The 20,452-nt window shown below is 42.8% G+C and overlaps 1 protein-coding gene across 1 annotated transcript in view; it reads right to left on the bottom strand.

The window, feature by feature from the left end:
* Positions 1-20,452, bottom strand: part of KIF6 (kinesin family member 6) — a gene marked incomplete at its 3' end in the record, with an annotated part of 382,214 nt that overhangs the window by 251,863 nt on the left and 109,899 nt on the right. The gene's annotated exons all lie outside the window — the stretch shown is intronic.

Raw genomic sequence — 20,452 nt, 5'->3', positions numbered from 1 at the left:
GGAATAAACAAGAAAAAAAATATACAAGCATAGCGACAGGAAAATACAAGATCAAGTGTCATTATATACAGGAAATACGCTGGCCTACATAGAACATGCAAGATCATCTACAAACAAACTGTTAAGACCTACAATGTTTCTCTTTCTTTCTGTTTCTCTTTCTGTAAGATCAAAATGCAAAGTCAATGAAGTTTTAATGACCCAGCAACAATTAATCAGGAAGTATCATAGTGGTGCAAAGACGATGAGATAATAAGGGATTAATCCTACAAAATGTGTAATTTGTAGGGAAAAAGACAGAATTATATTAAAGGCACAAAAAGAAAACCTGAATTAATGGTGCGTTAGATATTAAATACAGTTTCATGGGTGAAAAATCAAAATTAATCTATATGTTAATGTATCTATATTAACCTACACATTCAATGTGGTTGAAATAAAAATGCCACAGGTTTTGTTTCTGGAACAGAACAAACAAATTGATTCTAAAAATCAGATGCAAGAGCAAATATTGAAAAATAACAAAAACAATTATATGAAAAAAAAAACCAGGAAAGGGGACTGGTCCTGCTATATATCAAGGGGCATCATGATGCCACCATAGTTAAAATAGAGGGTCCTGGCACAGGACCAGGTGACAGGGTCAGGGAACATGCTGTGCTCACTCAGGAGCTCTGTAGGACAGAGGTGTGGTCACCCCAGAGTGAGAAAGGATGGCCAGTCAACAATGGTGCTGGGATAAATGGCCATCCATCTGGAAAAACATAAATTTAGATAGCCTCACACTATACACATGAATAAATTCCAGGATGTATTAAAGACTTAAGTATAAAATACTACAACTTTAACATTAATATAAGACAATGTGGTAGAATATTGCAATCAACTCAAGGTAGTAATGGATATTTTATGATAAGACATAAAATACAAAATCAAATTGATTTAAAATATTTGACCTAATGATCCAAAATTAAAGAACTTCTGTGTGATAAAATCTACCACAAAGTTTAAAGATTGAGAGAAGGTATTTGCAAGACATATAGCTGACAAAAGATTAATATTTGAAATAAAGAGCTCCCACAAATCAATAAAAAAAGATGAACAACTCAGAAAAAAAATGAGCAATTATGAACAGACAACCCATAAAGAGTATACCTAAAAATGGTTAATCAGTATTTTAAAAAAAATGTTTAAACTCATAAGTAGGTAGAGCAAAATAATTAGAGCTATAACAATAAACTACTTCATTCCTATCCATTGTACTGGCAAAAGAAATGTTAAGTAAAGTTTAACAAAAGTGTTTGTAAGAATATAAAGAAATGGGAACTTTTATATGCTGATGGTGGGAATATAAATTAAGAACCTTTCTTGAGAGCAATTTGATAATATGTGCTAGAGTTGCAAATGTCTATAATCCACAACCCAGCAATAGACCACCAGGTATATTTCCTAGAGAGAAATTGGGAAAGGCACACCAGGAGAGGGAGAGGGGGGGAAAAGGGAGGGTGGAGAGAGAAAGAGAGGGAGGGAGGAAGAGAGAGAGAGAGAAAGAGAGAGAGAGAGAGAGAGAAACTGAAACACTGTTTGAGCAAGAAATTGGTGTTAGATGTACAACCTAAATGAACATCGGGTGAAAAGATGAATAAACTGGGATAATTCAAACTATAGAGATGTTAAAATAAAGCAATTTTTGGGTAGAGTGACCTCGGTTGATTTATAAAATAGAAGGCTGAGGAAGTAGCAAGCTAAAAATGATATATACACCATGTTAGAACTTATATAACTAAAAATGTAGTGTGTGATGTAGAAATATTTATCCATGGTGCTATAACTTAGGTCATCAAAAATAAAAAATATATAGACTGCAAGGATACAGCAAGTCAACAGTAGTAGTTGCCTTTGTGAGGGATAGAAGCAACAGCCTACAAGGGAACTTCAATTTTATCCCACTGCTTTTATTTAAAAACTAGAGGCCCAGTGCATGATTGAATCATGCACGTGTAGGGTCCCCTACACGCTTTTGCTTTCAATCACGGGGGAACTGGGTGCCTGTCTGCTGGTGCACCAGGCCTTTCAGAAGCCTCCGGCGTGGCGGAGACTTCTGAAAGGCCTGGTGCCTGAGTGGACAGGCACCCAGCTCCCACGCTTTTGCTTTCGATCGCAGGGGAGCTGGGTGCCTGTCCGCTGGTGCACCAGGCCTTTCAGGAGCCTCTGGCGCGGCGGAGGCTTCTGAAAGGCCTGGTGCCTGAGTAGACAGGCACCCAGCTCCCCCGCTTTTGATGGTCCCCAGTGGGACGTGGGCTCGCTGCCCCAGAGGCCCCTTCTGTGCTGCAGCACAGCCATGGCACAGACACTGAGCTCGCGCCGCCGTTGGTGACGCGAGCTCAGCGTCCCGCCGGCCCAATCGGCCACCCCGGCCACCCCGGGTCCCGCCCCGCCCCTGCGCCTCCTTGCCAATCGCGGGCATAGCGAAGGTACGGTCAATTTGCATATTTGTCTATTATTAGGTAGGATTATTAGAAGCAAATTGTGATAGCCAAAAACATCCTATATAATAAAAGCCTAATATGCTCAGTGTCTGGTCGTCTGGTTGGCCATTCAACCAATCGAAGTGTAATATGTTAATGATATGCTAAGGCAGCTCAACCGCTCACTATGACGTGCACTGACAACCAGGGGGTAGACAGTTGACTGGTGGATCAGTCGCTCTGACATGTACTGACCACCAGGGGGCAGATGCTCCGACCAGTAGGTTAGCTTGCTGCTGGCGTCCGGCCAATCTGGACTGAGCAAGATGGGCCAGACATGCCCTGAAGCCCTCCCGTGGTCTCTCCCCTGCTGGCCAACCTCCCACATCCCACCCCGGCCCCATGCAGGAGCTGTGCCCTGGTAGTCAGTGAACTCCCACAGGGAGAGCACCGCTTAGCCAGAAGCCAGGCTCACGGCTGGCGAGTGCAGCGAGTGCAGCAGCGGGAGCCCCAGGGGGGTCGGGCCTAAGTCAACAGGCAGACATCCCCTAAGGGGTCCTGGACTGTGAGAGGGCGCAGGCGGGGCTGCGGGCCCCCACGCCAGTGCACAATTTTCATGCACTGGGCCTCTAGTGTAAAAATAAAAATATTCCAAATGAGTGTTCATATGAGTTTTCAGAGCCCCACTTTTGCAGAATGGAATTTAAACAAAGACTCCATATGGATGCACATGTGTGCAGAAGGTTAACATGCTTGGATGCTATTTCAACCAGAAATTGCCTGTAAATATAAATTCTTGATATACACTATCATTGACTTGTGCCAATGAGCAAAATACACAGATGTCAAAATACTGGCATAGTTTTGGTGATGATGATGTAGCTAGTGAGGTAAATAGGCTGAAAATTTGACCCATTACTTGTTGCCACAATAACTATACCCGGCCTAGCCAGTGTGTGATTTTGCTAAAGTGGATCAGCAAATAACTGTGCATGTAAAACCGCAAACTCAAATTTAGAACCTAAGTTGAGGTGTTCTGGAAGTGACTGGAAGTTATTTGCAGAACTTAAACATGGGTTTCATTCCACTGTTACATTCACACAACAATAAATCCTACAGTATGTAATGAAAGTCAAGTTGACAATCGATATAAAAGAAAACCATAGTGACTGTCCCAACAGCTGTCTTCAGCTTCTCAACTGGGATACTGAAGTCACAGGAAAATGTAGGCCCTTAGTGAATAGGGGAAGAGTGTACCCATTTCAAAGGAATGTGAGATTTATATCAATTACGATGCATTTCTGGAGTCTGTAATTAAAATGCCGTAATATGCTGTAGGAGTCCATGCCTACAATTTTGTAACGTCTCATAAATATTTTCTGCATGAAGTAGTAGTTGGTGTCCTCTTAGCTAAAATTTTCTTAAACCTCAGAAAACATTCTTTATGTGTAGCCATTTAAGTGTGATTGAATGTGTGGGTGTCTGCTCTGTGTTTATTTAAGGACGTCTTTATGTCTCATCGGCGTTTGTCCTTTTCAAGATAAAATTGTATTAAAACATTTCTGAAACTGCCTAAGAACAGATGGCACCATTTAGGCAGATTCATTCAAATTTAAGTGCACATTTTAAACAAATGTGCTCTTGGCACTGGAGACTGTGCCTTTGGAAAAATCCTACTGATGATTAATCATCCCCGTGCAGATAGCTTTCACATTTCATATCAGTCTATGCACACAGCTCTGGGTAGGCAGTACAGAGACTAGAAGGAAAAGAAGACATGGGCCTTGCCCTCAAGGCATCTGTAATCTAGCTCAGGAGCTAAAGACAAACTGTGTACAAATGAGAGTCCACGTGAGAAGGCAAATGTGTAGTGAAGAAGGCGATCTGTGCTCGGCCGGAGCGTCTGACGCTGTGGGTCACACCTAAGAATGCTGCCCACCCTCATGCTGGAAGCTCTCCACCCGCTGCCCCTGCTTTCTAGAGTCACACAGTCCCCGGTACTCTTCGGTCCCTTTCTCTTTATTGGACCCTTTTCTCTCCAGTTCTTAAAATGGACAGGCCCCAAGCTATGGTCATCATATGTTTCCTCCTTGGGGAACTCTTCCTTCTACTGTTCTAATTCTCACCGGATAGGCACTGTAGAGTAGTCAAAACTCACACCAAAAATCTTAGGATTTGCCATGAACATTGGGGTGCAGATATCTTTTCGAATTAGCGTTCTTGTTTTCCTCAGACAGGTCCCCAGAAGAGGAATTGCTGGATTATAGGGCAGTTCTGTGTAACTGTTTGAGGACTCTCCATACCATTTTCCATGTGGCTGTACCAGCTTACAATCCAGCAGAGCACGAGGCTTCCCTTTTCTCCACATCCTCACGGACACTGGTTCTTTGCTGTACTGTGGATAGCGGCCATTCTGACAAGTGTGTGCTGGTATCTCATTGTGGTTTGGATTTTCATTGTTTACAATAGTCAAGATATGGAAGCAACCTAAGTGTTTATTGATAGATGATTGGATAAAGAACACACACACACACACACACACACACACACACACACACACTCACACACACAGTGGAATACTACTCAGCCATAACAAATGAAATCTTGTCATTTGGGACAACATGGACAAACCTGGAGACCATTATGCTAACTGAAATAGTCAGACAGAGAAAGACAAATACTGTATGATTTCACTTCTATGTGGATTCTAAAAAACAAAACGAATTAATAAAACGAAACAGAAACACACTCACGGGCACAGGGAACAAACTGATGATTGCCAGAGGGGAGGGGGGTGGCCACAAAAGGGGAAGGGGAGTAAGAAGTACAAATGTTCAGTTATAAAACAAGCCACAGGGAGGCAATGTGCAGCCTAGGGAATATGTCAATAATATCACAATAACTCTGCATGGTGACAGATGGTTACTAGACTTAGGGCGATCACTTCATCAGGTATATAAATGTTGAATCGCTATGCTGTACACCCAAAACTAATATAATACTGCATGTCAACTATAATTTAAATTTTTTAAAAAGGGGGAAAAACTTAGAATTTGATATTGAATGACCTCATTTTAAGTCTGGTTCCATCACTTACTAGTGTTGAAATCTTATGAAAATTTACACCAAGTAACTTCAGTTTTCATATTTTTGTATCGCCATAATAAGACTTGCTTTGCTGCAAAAAATAGCAATTGAGTTACTGATTGTTGACGTGGTCCATGAACTGAAGAGGCCATATAAATGCCCATCACTGTTGATATTCACTCTATTCAGTGCCTCCATATCCTTATTTCCAACCACAATTTCTCTCTACACCAGATTAGAATGTCTAAGAGCCCAACTCATGGTTGTCGCTGAAATGCCTTGCTAACATCTTGAACCTAATATTTTCCCAAAGCAACCTCATCGCTTTCCCTCAGTCCCTGTCCCACAAATGGATATCCAATCTGTCCCATTCCTGTCTGCTCTCCCCATCTCTAAATATCCTTTACCTCTCACCTGGGTTACTACATTCTCTTCCTCGTCTCCCATCTTTACTTTTGTCTCCCTCAATTGTTCACCTTGCAGACAGAGTACCACTTTAAAAAGACATATTTAATTATGTCAATCCTTCCTATATACCTGAATGGAACTGGCATGCTCCCCAAAGTAAATATCTCTAGTTTCTTCAACTCTCTTATGCAACTGTTTAGCAAAGTCATTTTTAAACGTAGCACTTTCACACTCTGAATTGAGTAGATTCTTTCAAAATTCTCCTAACCACAGAAGACACTGGAATCTGGGCAATCTAAACTGGATGATGTCAGTAAATAGCACATGAAGTGTTACACCACAGTTGTTCCAGCCCTTTACCCAGGCTATGGAATTTCTATGGGAAACACACACATTTATTTGATGACCACATTTGATTAGTTTTTACCCCAACATTACAATCTGTTGACATAATTCCAGATCTTGATATATTTTTTTTTTTACAATTTTGTGCTATCTACGAATGAAAATATCCTGTATCTCCTCAACCAAATGATGTGCAAACACCAAGTAGGGCAGAACAGCATTCCGTTACGGCACCACCACTCCCTCTTCTGCTAGGTGCCACTTATGGATGGATATTTTCAAATTTTAATCCCAATACCTTTGTGTGCCTTCAATTCCTCTCTACATCCCGGAGGGTATTTTGAAAGACTTTATGAAATAAAATGAATTCCCTTGATCTGTGAATTCTTACAACCCTATCAGAAAAGCCAATGAAATTAGTTTAAGGTGAACTAATGCTGACTCTTCCCTAATTACTTATTGGCTATCATTTAATAATATTTTTTCAGGTCCTTTTCTTAGGGTTTGATATTTAAAAAAATTAACTTGTCCTTTTCCAAATAGGTTTACTTTTTTGGAAAGTTGAGAATAGATGACTTTTATTGACAGGGAAAACGACTAAAAACCTAGGTTCGCTGGGCCCCCTACAGATTCATCATGTCTGCAGTCTGTGGTCTATGAAGGTCAGTTTTTTCCCTTTCTCATCTCCAGGACGGCCACGTCCCACTTCTCACTGAAGGCCTGTCGGAAGGATACCTCCTCTTGGAAGGCTCTCCACTTTCTTCCTCTTCCCTCCTGGGCTCTGAACTCCTCCAGGGCAGGCACTGTATCTTATTCATCATTGCACCCCTAGCCTAACATAACATGAAGTGCTCAAAAATATTTATTAAATTGTTGACTCTTGCTCATTTCTAGTTTTCTGGATGCTAAGGCATGTTTCATAATTTCTAAAAATCTCCAAATAATTAGGAGACTACATCTGCAGACTGTCTGAGTGCATGGAATATAATTCATTTGAGTCTAAAAATTAGAATTTTTTGAAACAACAGATTGACTCAAATCCCTCTGCCTATCTTGGGCTTCAATTATGCTTTGTGCCTTGTTCCAGAGCACTTAACCATTATCCCTGTATCTTCAACTACCCTTTCCCTTGCGTAGAATGCCCTCTTTCTGGTCAAATATTGCCTAGTATTGCTTACTGGAAAAGTATGCCCCTTTCCTCCTCCCAAAATAATCCTACTCAAAATTTATTTATCTTCATAAATTCCCTTGGACTATTCTCAAATGGTGTTAGGCATTGTGTTCATAAAGGCATATGTGCATATAGTAGGAGATCATTAATATTCAAAATAGAAAAATGCAAAGAATGGATTGTTCCAAGTGGATTTTTGAATGTCCATCATTTTTTAAAAACATGATATTGCAATGGACAATATGCTCCAGTTGGTCACGGGGTGCGATGGTGTGCTCCATTGGGCTACCAGTGAGTGCTTGGCAGCCAGCCAGTTTTGTGCCCTATAAGGAGTGATGCGGATCTAAGAGGTGACTCGACAATGACCCTCTCAGGCACTGGTGGCTTCCAACTGTCTGCACAGAAGGAGCAGCGATGTGGTTGTACAGTGGTCCCAGAAGCTGCTTTTGCAGAACGCTTTTCATAACACAGCATTCAACTGAGGAAACACTGAAAGCCTGTATTGAAGACCAAAGCTCCACTCTCAGAAGCTATTTCATATGGTAAAAAAACCTCACATTTCATTGGACAAAATCACTTCCGACTGAGCAGGAAATACTCCTAGGCTAAAAGAGAAATTTAAAAGAAACAGTATAACAGTAAGATTGGGTAAGCCTGATAAGCATTTTCAAAAGGCTGTTCATGCCTCTTCCCTTTTGGGTTCTGCAGATGTACAACAACCAGTCCTGATGTTCTATGATTCTTATCGGTAGATCAAGTGGGATCCCTGAAATTAACACTTTCACTTTTTAAAATATTCATGATGCTGTGTGTGTGGCCATCTTCAAGACTGAAAATTTTGATTTGAGGGGCAGGAATTGACAAAATATGTTTTTGTGTTTATATAATGTGGTCTTATGTTTTTGTAACACTTTTTCTCTTTTTAATCTCACATATTTTCAATAACTTTGAAAACGATTATAGTTAATACAGCCTTCAGTGATCTACATACTCTCTTTATACTACATGTAAGATATTCCAGGATCCTTTAAATATGTGTATATTTCTTGTATCTTTACCTTATATTCTATTCTTATGTATCAAAGTCTTTGTTTTTTCACTTTTTTTATTAAGGTATTATATGTGTACATATCTTACCATTGCCCACCCCACTCCCATACATGCCCTCACCCCCCGCCAGAGTTTTGTGTCCATTGGTTATGCTTATATACATGCATATAAGCCCTTCGGTTGATCTCTTATCTCCCCCAGCTCTCCCTAACCTTCCCGCTGTAATTTGACAGTCTGTTTGATGCTTTACTGCCTCTGTATCTATCTTTTTGTTCATAATGTTCTTTATTATCCATAAATGAGTGAGATCATGTGGAATTTTTCTTTCATTGACTGGCTTATTTCACTTAGCATAATGTTCTCCAATTCCATCCAGGTTGCTGCAAATGGTAAGAATTCCTTCTTTTTTATGGCAGCATAGTATTCCATTGTGTAGATGTACCACAGTTTTCTGATCCAGTCATCTGCTGATGGGCACCTAGGCTGTTTCCAAATCTTAGCTATTGTAAATTGTGCTGCTATGAACATAGTGGTGCATATATCCTTTCTGATTGGTGTTTCTAGTTTCTTAGCATATATTCCTAGGAGTGGGATTACTGGGTCAAATGGGAGTTCCATTTTCAATTTTTGAGGAAACTCCATACTGTTCTCCACAGTGGCTGCACCAGTCTGCATTCCCACCAGCAGTGCACGAGGGTTCCTTTTTCTCCTCATCCTCGTCAACACTTGTCGTTTGTTGATTTGTTGATGATAACCATTCTGACAGGTGTGAGATGGTACTGCATTGTCATTTTGATTTGCATCTCTCGGATAATTAGTGACTTTGAGCATGTTTTCATGTGTCTCTTGGCCCAATCACTCTGTTATTTTGGAGTGAAATATCTCCACAGGAATTCCCACTGATGAAGACTAGGTTAGGTTAAGAAAATCTCTCTTGGACTGAACAGGAGTACATAATGTATACACGTGAGACTCTTTAAAGAAAACCAGCTAAGACCAACACAGCAGCCGGAGTCCAGAACCCAGCTTTCCACCCCAATTCTCCTTTCTAATAACACTCTCTACCTGCATGTCCCAGCTAATCTGGTCCTCCCCTCACCTACTCCATCTGCATCGAAGACTGAAAGTACCAATCTCCATGCGTTCTCTAAGCTGATACCCTAGCTTTTCAGGTTAAAACACCCTGAACTCAAGATTACTAACCCTGACCTCACTGGGTAAATAATTCCCTGTCTAGTTCTTCACACAGTGAATGAGCTCTTTCCATGTTCTCTGATCAGCCTCGGTCAGCAAGGCCTGACCAAACCTGCTGGTTTAGATGTGACCATCAACACCTGCCTTCATCTTTTTCTGAGATGGCTTAAGAACACTGTCTAGCAGCAAAATACCCCCAATGAGACAGCCCTCTGCTGAAATGAACGATCCTAAACTGCCATCTTCCTTTCTGATTTTTCTCTTTACAAGACACACAGCTGTTAGAAAAGCAATCAAAATCATTTTCCCTGGCTAAAGGATTTCTAGGTCCATCATGTTGTCAAAGTAGTTTTGTAAAAGAGAAAAATAGAGTAGGCACACGGATTCTGTCTGAAATGTAAAAGTAAGCTTTGGAACAATCTGGGACATCTGACAAGAATGTTCCAGCAATTATGATTCACCTTTCGAATAAGAATATCCTACTATGTTTTATTATGCTATATCCCTCCTAACGGGTCTGGAAATAGTTTGATGGATTTTTTATTTTTACATCCTCCAAGATTTATTAGCTGACAATGATTTGGGGAGAGCTGAATGTCAGAGTTAGTGATGGCTCTTCTTCTGTTGATGTCAGAATTCAGCAGATTGCTTCCCTGTGGGCCATTTCTCCAGGATTTGGAAATTCAAAGTCAAACACATTTATATAGAAAAATCTAAGTATGCTAAAGTTGGCACATATGGCAAATTGCAAAGAATTTTAGCTGTATCTCTAATCAGAGTTATATTCAATTATCATCCCTGTTTGTCATCCTGGAACTGATGTCATCATATCATTAGCATAAAGAATTGGTCTCTGAATAATAGAAACTCTATAACCCCAAATAGTCCCCCCCTTTTGTACTTGCAAGAACAATCATGGCTAAATTTAATCCTCAGTGGCAGTCAGTAACTCATCCGTCTAGCATATCTACTTTTGTTTTTTTTAATTGACTAGCTTTTTTTTCTTTTCCTTTTAAAATTCAGCCTGGCTTACTAATTTTCAAGTCTGACCATATACATAACTGGAACAATACTATTATGGGGCTAAAAAATCTAATGATCTTCTCAAGCATTTATAGCAGTTCATTAAGCTGTCTTTAAGGAAAACCCTTTTTTTTGTTTTACACATGCTAATTACCTTCAGATTACAGGTACACTGACAATACATTTACTATCCTGTGTATAGACAACAAGGAACATCTGGGATTACACACCAAGAGGAACTCAGGTATACATTTAAAACATGTTATTCGTATGAAAGAAATTGATCTTATCCCATTGATGGCAATAGCTCTCAATGCAATCTTTGGATTTGGACATCAAGATCAGCAACAGATGAGGATTTGAGAACATGTCACTCACAGTAGAGATGGAGATGCTGAAGGAAGAACTAGAAGCACAGATGTCTAGTATGAGGTATAATATTTCACTCCTTGTTATCGACCCATACTATCTCTCCACATTTGGAAGATTCACAGTTCTCTCTGTGGCCACAATGATCCCTTGCTGTTAGAACTGGCAAGACTCCAAGTGGCATACCCCAAACATGATCAAATTACTTGTTGAAGGTTTTGGGTGGCTGATAAGACCTTTGTCTCCTCTCTCCTAGCTTGAAACCAATATAAGCAATAGATACAAAAGTCAGCCTGCCAAAAAGTGAAAGTATCTATCAGCAAGAAATGCTATAAAAATAGCTTCTGTGCTTAAAGCTATAGCCAAAATTGATTTTCTGCCAGTTTCCCCCGTGTATACTCCTGATTTGTAAGATTAGCAAAAGCAATGGATCTGAGTTCTCTGTTCCCTTTCTTCTCTGTTGCTCTATATCACAGAGATGCTGAGTTCTAAAGGTAGCTTTTCCCAAGGTCCCTGTTAGTTGGTAGCTGTCTTCCCACTTGCAAGACAGGGAGAGGGAGAATTACTCTGCCTTTCCCTTCCGCACACCCTCCGACCGCCTGCAGATGGCTCCTACTAGCTGACACCTGCCTGACCTAGTGGCTTCCTGTTGTGGTAACCTCTGAGTTGCACCAGCATCCCGTTGTCTTCTCAGATTCATCCATCACCCATGAGACAAAACTATCTGCTTTGATTTTTCTCGTTTTAAATACAGTGACTTATCTTTCTCTTAGCATAATACTATCCAGGTCCATCCAAATGTGAAATCTAATAAGCAAAATAAACTGATGAACAAAAATAGATCCTGAGACATAGAAGCATGGAACAGTCTGACGAACTTCAGAGGGAGGGCAGAGGATGGTGGGTGGGTGGGAAGGGATCAACCAATGAACTTGTATGCATATATGCATAAAACGTGGACACAGACAATAGGGTGATGAAGACCTAGGGTGGGGTGGGATGGGCTAGAAAGGTTCAATGGGGGGGAAGGGAACATATGTAATACTTTCAACAATAAAGATAAAAAAATAATAACCACAGTGACTTGTCTTCCTGGTTGGAACCTTACTAATACATTTAATTAAATAGACTATCCTATCTAATAAAAGAGTAATATGCAGATTGATCATCACTGCAACACATAATATAGCTGCCCCCATGTGGTCAAAGATCCTGCCCCCATGTGGACACAAGATGGCCACCACAAGATGGCCAGCAGGAGAGGGCAGTTGGGAGGCACCCGGCCTGCAAGGGAGGGCAGTTGTGAGGGACCAGGCCTGCAAGGGAGGGCAGTTGGGGCAAACAGGCTGGGAGGGGAGCAGTTAAGCATCAACCAGGCTGGCAGCAGAGTGGTTAGGGGGTGATCAGGCTGGCAGGCAGAAGTGGTTAGGGGCAATCAGGAAGGCAGGCAAGCAAGCAGTTGGGAGCCAGCAGTCCTGGATTGTGAGAGGGATGTCCGACTGCCCGTTTAGGCCCGATCCCACCAGGATCGGGCCTAAACGGGCAGTCGGACATCCCTCTAGGAGTCCCAGATTGGAGAGGGTACAGGCTGGGCTGAGGGACAACCCCCCGCTGTGCATGAATTTCGTGCACTGGGCTTCTAGTATTTAATATAATGCTCTCAATATTATACAAGACCAATAGAAGTATAAAGTTTTTGCATTTCTTTCAAAGTCACAGGCAAGACCCTGACCATTTTGCCACACAAGATCCTTACATATATTTTACCTACAATTTAGTACCTGTAAGCTTGCTCTGAACAATGAAAACTGTAATTCAAAATGCCTACATTTTTCCCTTGTTTCTACTTGTCTGCCTCAAAAATCATAGCTAAAATTTGTCCTTAACGGCAATAAGTTAATGCATTCCAGTTGTCTATTATAGCTATCTATCTTCTTTTTAAAATCGAGTTTCCCTTTTAAAAAATTTGTAATTTTTGACACTTTTGTTCAGATTTATACGTTTTAATATTGTTTCAAACCCACTGGGAAAATAGATGATATATGTAGCACTAATGTAAACATGGTTTTCTTAATTAAAAAACCATGCTACATTTGAATCTTATGAGGAATAATGAGTTGTTATAAATGACACACACATTATATTCATCAAGATAGACCAAGTTACATTGTGGTAGCACATTAACAAATAGCACCATAATCTCAGAGGCTTAAAATCACAAAGGCTTCTTTCTTACATTATTTGTCAATATGGTTTAATGGTGGCTTGCTCCGTGGTTAGAGCGTCAGCAAGGCGAGGAAGGTGCCGCCACCTTGGGAGACACCATCCTACCTAATAAAATAGTAATATGCAAATTGACCGCACCTTCGCTACACCCAAGTCACGCCCACCAGCCAATCAGGAGCGAGTATGCCAATTAACCCAACCAAGATGGCTACAGCCACCGAGAGCAAGGTTTCCCAGGCAACAGAGGAAGCCAAGCTTTCCGCATGCCCTTGCCAGGCCTAAGCCTCCATTCAAGCTACAAAGTTTCAATTATAGAAGGTAAACAAATTCAAACAGAATGGCCGCAGCCACGGAGCTGGAGAGACCAGGCCAGGGTTGCCCGCGGCAATTGAGAAAGCAAAGCTTTCCGCATACCTTGGCCGGGTCCAGGCCTCCGCTTAAGGCTACAAAGTTTCAATTATAGAAGGTGAATTAACTCAAACAGAAGTGGCTGCCAGCCGTGGAGCATGCAGGAGGCTTGGCTCTGCTCCAGGCTACAAAGTTTCAATTGTAGAAGGTAAATAAATTCCAGATACCAGGGCCTCCATTTGGGTCGCCAGGGGGCATGGCCGGCCTGCAAACTACCACAGGCCCCTTGCTCAGGCTGCCCCACACCCCAAGAGAACCCCCACCCTGATCCGGGACACCCTTCAGGGCAAACCAGCTGGCCCCACTCCTGCACCAGGCCTCTATCCTATTTAATAAAAGAGTAATATGCAGATTGACCATCACTCCAAGACACAATATGGCTTCCCCCATGTGGTCAAAGATCCTGCCCACATGTGGACACAAGATGGCCAGCAGGGGAGGGCAGTTGGAGGCGATCAACCCTGCAGGGGAAGGCAGTTAGGGGTGACTGGGCCGGCAGAGGAGGGAAGTTGGGGGCAAACAGGCTGGCAGGGGAGCAGTTAGGCATCAATCAGGGTGGCAGGGGAGTGGTTAGGGGGTGATCAGGCTGGCAGACAGAAGCGGTTAGGGGCAATCAGGAAGGCAGGCAGGCGAGCAGTTGGGAGCCAGCAGTCCTGGATTGTGAGAGGGATGTCCCAGATTGGAGAGGGTGCAGGCTGGGCTGAGGGACACCGCCCCCCTCCGTGCATGAATTTTGTGCACCGGGCCTCTAATCTCAACATAAGCTTCAGGGCTGCCACAAGAGGGGAAGAGACCAAGGAGAACCTCACACTAGCTCGTAAAAGCTTCAGTGCAAAAGTAGCAGCTCACATTCACTCACACTTCATTGGCTAAAACAAGTCACATGAACTCTCTTCAAGGAAGCCTGTGCAAGAAGGCATAAGCTAGACATTTTGGTGAGCACTGGTAACTCTATCACACTTATTATGTTAAACATTCGAACAACTCAAAAAGGAGCAAAGATGAAAGTAGAAATCTCCCAATCAAAAATAACAATGTTAGTGTTTGAGTAAAAAAGGCTGCTTTTTCAAAAAATCCTCACCCAAGGATATATTTTCCATTGACTTTTTTTTTGACAGAGTGGAAGAAAGGGAGGAGAGAGAGAAGAGAGAGAGAGAGAGAGAGAGAGAGAGAGAGAGAGAGAGAGAGAGAGGAGACAGATCGCACAGATTGATTGGTTGCTTCCCAAATGCACCCTTATCAGGGACGGGGGATTGAGCCTGCAACTGAGGTATGTGCCCTTGACTGGGAATTGAGCCAGTGACCCTTCAGTTCATGGGCCAACATCTAACCACTGAGCAAAACCAGCTAGGGCCTCAAGTTTGCTTTTTATCTTCTTCTCTTGTCTTGTCATCTTTTTATTTTTAACCCTTCTACATTTTTAGCTATTTTTGTAAAACAAAGAATGTATTTAGGGAACATCTAAGATTATGAAGAATAAACTCTCTGCTTCTGACATAATCAACCTTCAAATATATGTTCCTTAGTCCTCCCCCAACACCCATACTCCATTTATATGGATAGGTCTGCAGATGTTTTCTTTCTGATAATTTTATCTTTCAACATATCATCTTTTCCCTAAAGAGCAGTCTGGGGATGGGTGAGGAAATATTCAAATTAAGATACTTTTACTATCTGCTATATCCTTAGCCTTAACAGCATACACTTTCCTCAGTTTTTTGCACTAACAGGTCTGGGATGCTAAAACCCCTTAAGTCACAAACTCACTGAACCCCACTAAAAAAGAACATCTTTCTTGGCAATGCGCCTAGACTACTGACCACAAAAAGGTCTGTCTTTAAGTTTTCTCCTTAGGATGCACCTTTTATAGTATAGGATAAATATCTCTGTAATATTGCGCCCCATACTTGCCTATGTTCATAGATCTCAGCACTCTAACCAAAAGATCATCAGATTTGCGTTTGAGAATTGTGACCCTTTCATAAAGGGGAAACTGTATCCTGCCTGAGGTTGGAGAATATATGTGTTGGCTCTCAGCACCCTCCCTTGCCATAAGTCAAATTTCATAGTATTTGGCAGGTTTCCTCCGGGTTTGAGGTTGTGGCTGTTTCCTTGTTTCACTGAAGATGGCTTTTATTCCCCCTCTACATTTCACATTTTGTTGCTCTTGTTGGTGAATTTCAATAACAGGGAGTAAAAATTACTTTCTTCTGCTATGTTTAATCAGAAATGAGAATTTTAATGACCAGAAGAAACTCTAGAGCTAAATTTTTACAGCTAAAAAGATTATGTTTCTGTAATCATGTATAGAGGCTATGTACATTTTAACATTCTAATAATGACTGTACCATACCACTTCACTTATTTTAATAAATGTTTTAGATCTCAAAACTCATGGTTCATGCAATAGCACAAGTCATATTAGATGAGAGCAGAATGCAAACGACGTTAAAACACAGAATCACTATTTTAAAATGTATATTTGTCATATGTAAAATGTAAAAAAGAGAAATGCCTGGCATAGAGTATGTGCTCAAAATTTAAGTTTATTTCCTTCTAGTAAGGATATACAGTAGACAAGAAGAAGAGGTTACAATGTGAACACATCTTTGCTAAGGCTTTTAGCTGCCTATTAGGACCTATTAATAAGAGAAGCTATCCTATATAATAAAAGGGTAATATGCAAATTAACCCTAATGGTGGAACAACCAGTCGCTATGACGCTCAACACAGGAGCTGCCCCCTGGTGGTCAGTGCGCTTCCACAGGGGGAGCACTGCTCAGCCAGAAGCCGGCTCATAGCTGGCCAGTGCAGCGGTGGTGGCAGGAGCCTCTCCTGCTTCCATGGCAGTGCTAAGGATGTCCGACTAACAGCTTAGGCCTAAGCTGTTAGTCGGACATCCCCCGAGAGCTCCTGGGCTGCCAGAGGGATGTCTGGCTGCCAGGTTAGGCCCACTTAAGTCATCAGTTGTACATCCCCCAAGGGGTCCTGGACTGTGAGAGTGTGTGGGCTGGGCTGAGGAACCCTCCTGAGTGCACAAATTTTCATGCACTGGGCTTCTAGTTCATATTATAATAAAAGCAGGACCCAAAATATTTAGCCTGCTGCATATTTTGCTCTTCCCAGGCTCACAAATCTTGGACTAAAGGTGCTAATTATTTACAATTAACGTATCTTTCAAATAAAACTCTGTAAGTATGTGAGTCAATGACCCTCTAGGTGTGGAGTGGAATATGATTCTGTAACACTAATTATGACCTAAATCCTCGATTCCCACACACAGCACACAAGGAGACAGAGGCTTAGTGTTGTTAACAAACACAACCTAATAGCAAACGTACCCTTTCCTCCTTGTATTACCTAGATGTTATCAGACAACAAGGACAGCTGCTCCTGAGAGTGGCCTGAATCACTGGCTCTGCTCACATGGTCTCCCACTGCCTTTACACACCCGCAAGGTCACCCAGTTCACTCCCAAGTGTGATAATGAGAAGAGTCTGAGGGTCTGCAAAGCACAGCAGCACAACTCAGATACATCTAGTATGTTTTTATTTCAAACCAGGAATTAGGTAAAAAGATCTTGAATAGCTCCTGGAAAATTATAAATCCAACTAGAGGCCTGGTGCATGAAAATTCATGCACTGGGGGGGGGGGGTGATCCCTCAGCCCGGCCTGCCCCCTCTCACAGTCTGGGAGCCCTCAGGGTCTGGAGGTGACCCGGTGATCAGGGGAAGGTGATGCCCCATCATACCTCTGCTGCTGCCACTGCCAGCAGTGCAAGCCTGGGCTGGCCCTGGTTACCTGAGCCTCGGGCGGCCCCTGCTGGCTGGGTAGCCGACATCTGAAGATTGCCTGCGCCTCGGGCGTCAGCTGGGCAGCTTCCATCCAAGGCTTGCCTGCACCTCGGGCCGGCCCTGGGTGGCTGAGGGGACTGGGGGACTCTGGAGGCAGGCGCACGGGGCGTGCTCAACCTTGCTGCACGCCTGCTGCCCTGGCAGGGCTGAAGGAACTTGGCAACGCCATCTTGTGGCTGTGGGCACCGCCATCTTTGAGGGTGTGACAGTCAATTAGCATATTCCCTCTTTATTGGCTGTGGGCGCCATCATCTTTGAGGGCGGGGCAGTCACTTAGCATATTCCCTCCTTATTGGCTGTGGGCACCGCCATCTTTGAGGGCAGGGCAGTCAATTAGCATATTCCCTCCTTATTGGCGGTGGGTACCACCATTTTGCGATGGTGTGAGGGTCGATTAGCATATTCCCTCTTTATTAGATAGGATAAACATTACTGGCAGGTTATTTGGAAAGTTCAACTTTTCCAAAAGGTCTGGGGTCTCACAATTTGTTGTTTTGTTGTTGTTTTTTAAGTCCAAGTCATCTGTGATGTGCTCTGTACTCATGTACTTTCAATTCTAGGCCTGAGATTCAGGTCTTATTACCTGAAATCATCAGGCCTCCTTCTCCCCATCAATTCAATAAAACAATTAATTAATGACTAATCACCTGGCTGCCAAGTACTGAGACAATAGAGAGGAACCAGTTAACAGTCTTGTCCTTAAATAGTTGCTAGCTGAGAACCACAGGGTCTTTCCAAATGTCATTCAATTCAATTCTTACTATAATCCTAGAAGGAGGTGTGATTATGCTCATTTTACACACTAGAAAGTGTGGCGTGGGTGGGTTAAGTGACGTGCCCAAGGACACCCACCTGGGAAGGGTGGATCCGGGAGCAGAACAAGGTCCCTCGGGAGCTTGGGCTCTTCACCACTACCTGGCAAGGATGTGAGGAAGCCACAGAGTGGCCGTCACCACGGGCCGGAGCAACTCACTGGCCAGTTCACTGGGGAAGGAAGCCACATGGGAAGAAAGCACGACACCTCCAAGGGCTCCTGGACTTTCCAATGTTGGCAAAGACCATTCTTTGCAACCAGAGCTCCCCTCCAAGCAGTTTCATAGCAAGCGCTGTATATAGACATAGCACATTACTGCTTCTGAATTAATCAAGGTCAAGACCTACACCAGGTCCCTATGGTATAAGAAATTATATCCTAGTTATTTGGACACTGCACTAACTTGCTAGGGCTGCCATAACAAAATACAACAAACTGGGTTGCTTAAACAACTGACACTTATTATCTCACAGTTCTGAACACGGGAAGTCCCAAACAGAGTTGTGGGCAGGGCTGGTCTCCCCTCTGAGGACTGTGAGGGTCCGCTCCAGGACTCTCCTCTTAGATGACCATTTCATGTTCACACGGCATCTCCCGTAGATGTGTCTGTCTCTAAGTTTCCCCATTCAATAAGGACACAAGTCATATTGTTCAGCGTTCACCCTGATGACCTCATCTTAACTCGATTACCTCTGGAAAGACCCTGTCTCTCAATAGGGTCAGGTTCTGAGGTACCAGGGTTAGGACTTTGGCACAGGAAGTGGGGGTGGGGAGGGGGAGACACAGTTTAACCCATAACAGACTCTACTGTGAAGTTTTGGTGGAAAGGACTCCAGACACTATTCTCTTCTCCAAACTGGCTTGTATACAAGGCTCATGTTAGCCTCATGATTCACTTTGAGCTACATTATCACTCCTTAAAATGGATATTTAAATGGCACTTTTATCAATGGAGACTATTTCTAGAGGGAGGATTCAAAATATATGACAAAGACAAAAAGTTATTCTTAATGTCCATTCTCTCAATAATCACTCACTGAGCCCTGCTGTGCATCAGGCTCTGTTGTAGGAATGGTGGTTGCAAGGTGAACAAGACCGAATCCCAGGCTCACAGTCAGCACATCAATGACCTCCTCTGACACTCCAGGGAAAGGCAGGTAGAAGACATGAGCAAGGACAGGAACGCAAGTGGTAAGTGAAAATAGAAAAGAATTCGGTAATCAAAACACAATTAAAACAATATATATATATAGACCAAATTGCCCAAATTTTCAAATTTGGTGGTGTTGGCAAGGATGCAGACTATAGACCTGCTCACAAACTTTTCAACAGCTTCTTAATGGAAAATCCCAAACTGTCCCCAACTTTCGCCTGAGCACACATACATGCTAAAATGTGCATTCCTGGGCTCTGCCGCAGAGATTCTGAATCCGTGGGTTAGAAACAGGGTCCCAGCAACTTGTCTTTTGCCTATGACAGGAAACTCTATTGCAAGTTATCCTCTGACCACGCTTGGGGACAGATGCTCAGAGTATGGGCAGGGTCAAGCAAATGGTCCCAGCTACGGAACTGTGCAGGACTGCCTTGCTCAATTAGACTTGATTAACTGATAGAAACATTTAACTATAAGGCAAAAAGTATCAGGTGCATGCCATTGTGATTAACCTAGTTATTAGTAGCAGGAAAGCCAAAAATTATAGGCATGTCATTCTGGCAGCTTTGCCAGAAAGCTGCAGCTTTACACTCCTCAGGGAACCACCGGTCTATCCCCTGCAGGTCTCAGGGGGAAGGGACTGGACAGGGAGAAGGATGGGTGCATGCGCAGTGAGCTGAGGTGATGTGGGGAAGGTACTTGACTGTCAGTCACACCTGGGAACAAGTTATTGACCAGAATGGGTGTGGCCACCGCAAGGGCCTGAAATTTGGGATATTTAATCCCCTGAACAAAGGAGTTTGCTCTCTTGGCAAATTGCACTTGACGCCTGGCTTGTGGGGCTCTCTCGCTCCTGCTTCCTGGCATTCGCTGGACTAATGG

Source organism: Cnephaeus nilssonii, assembly GCF_951640355.1.
Source record: "Cnephaeus nilssonii genome assembly, chromosome: 9".
Lineage (NCBI taxonomy): Eukaryota > Metazoa > Chordata > Mammalia > Chiroptera > Vespertilionidae > Cnephaeus > Cnephaeus nilssonii.
Note: the sequence above shows the minus strand (reverse complement) of the source record. Positions and strands in the feature narration are given on the sequence as shown.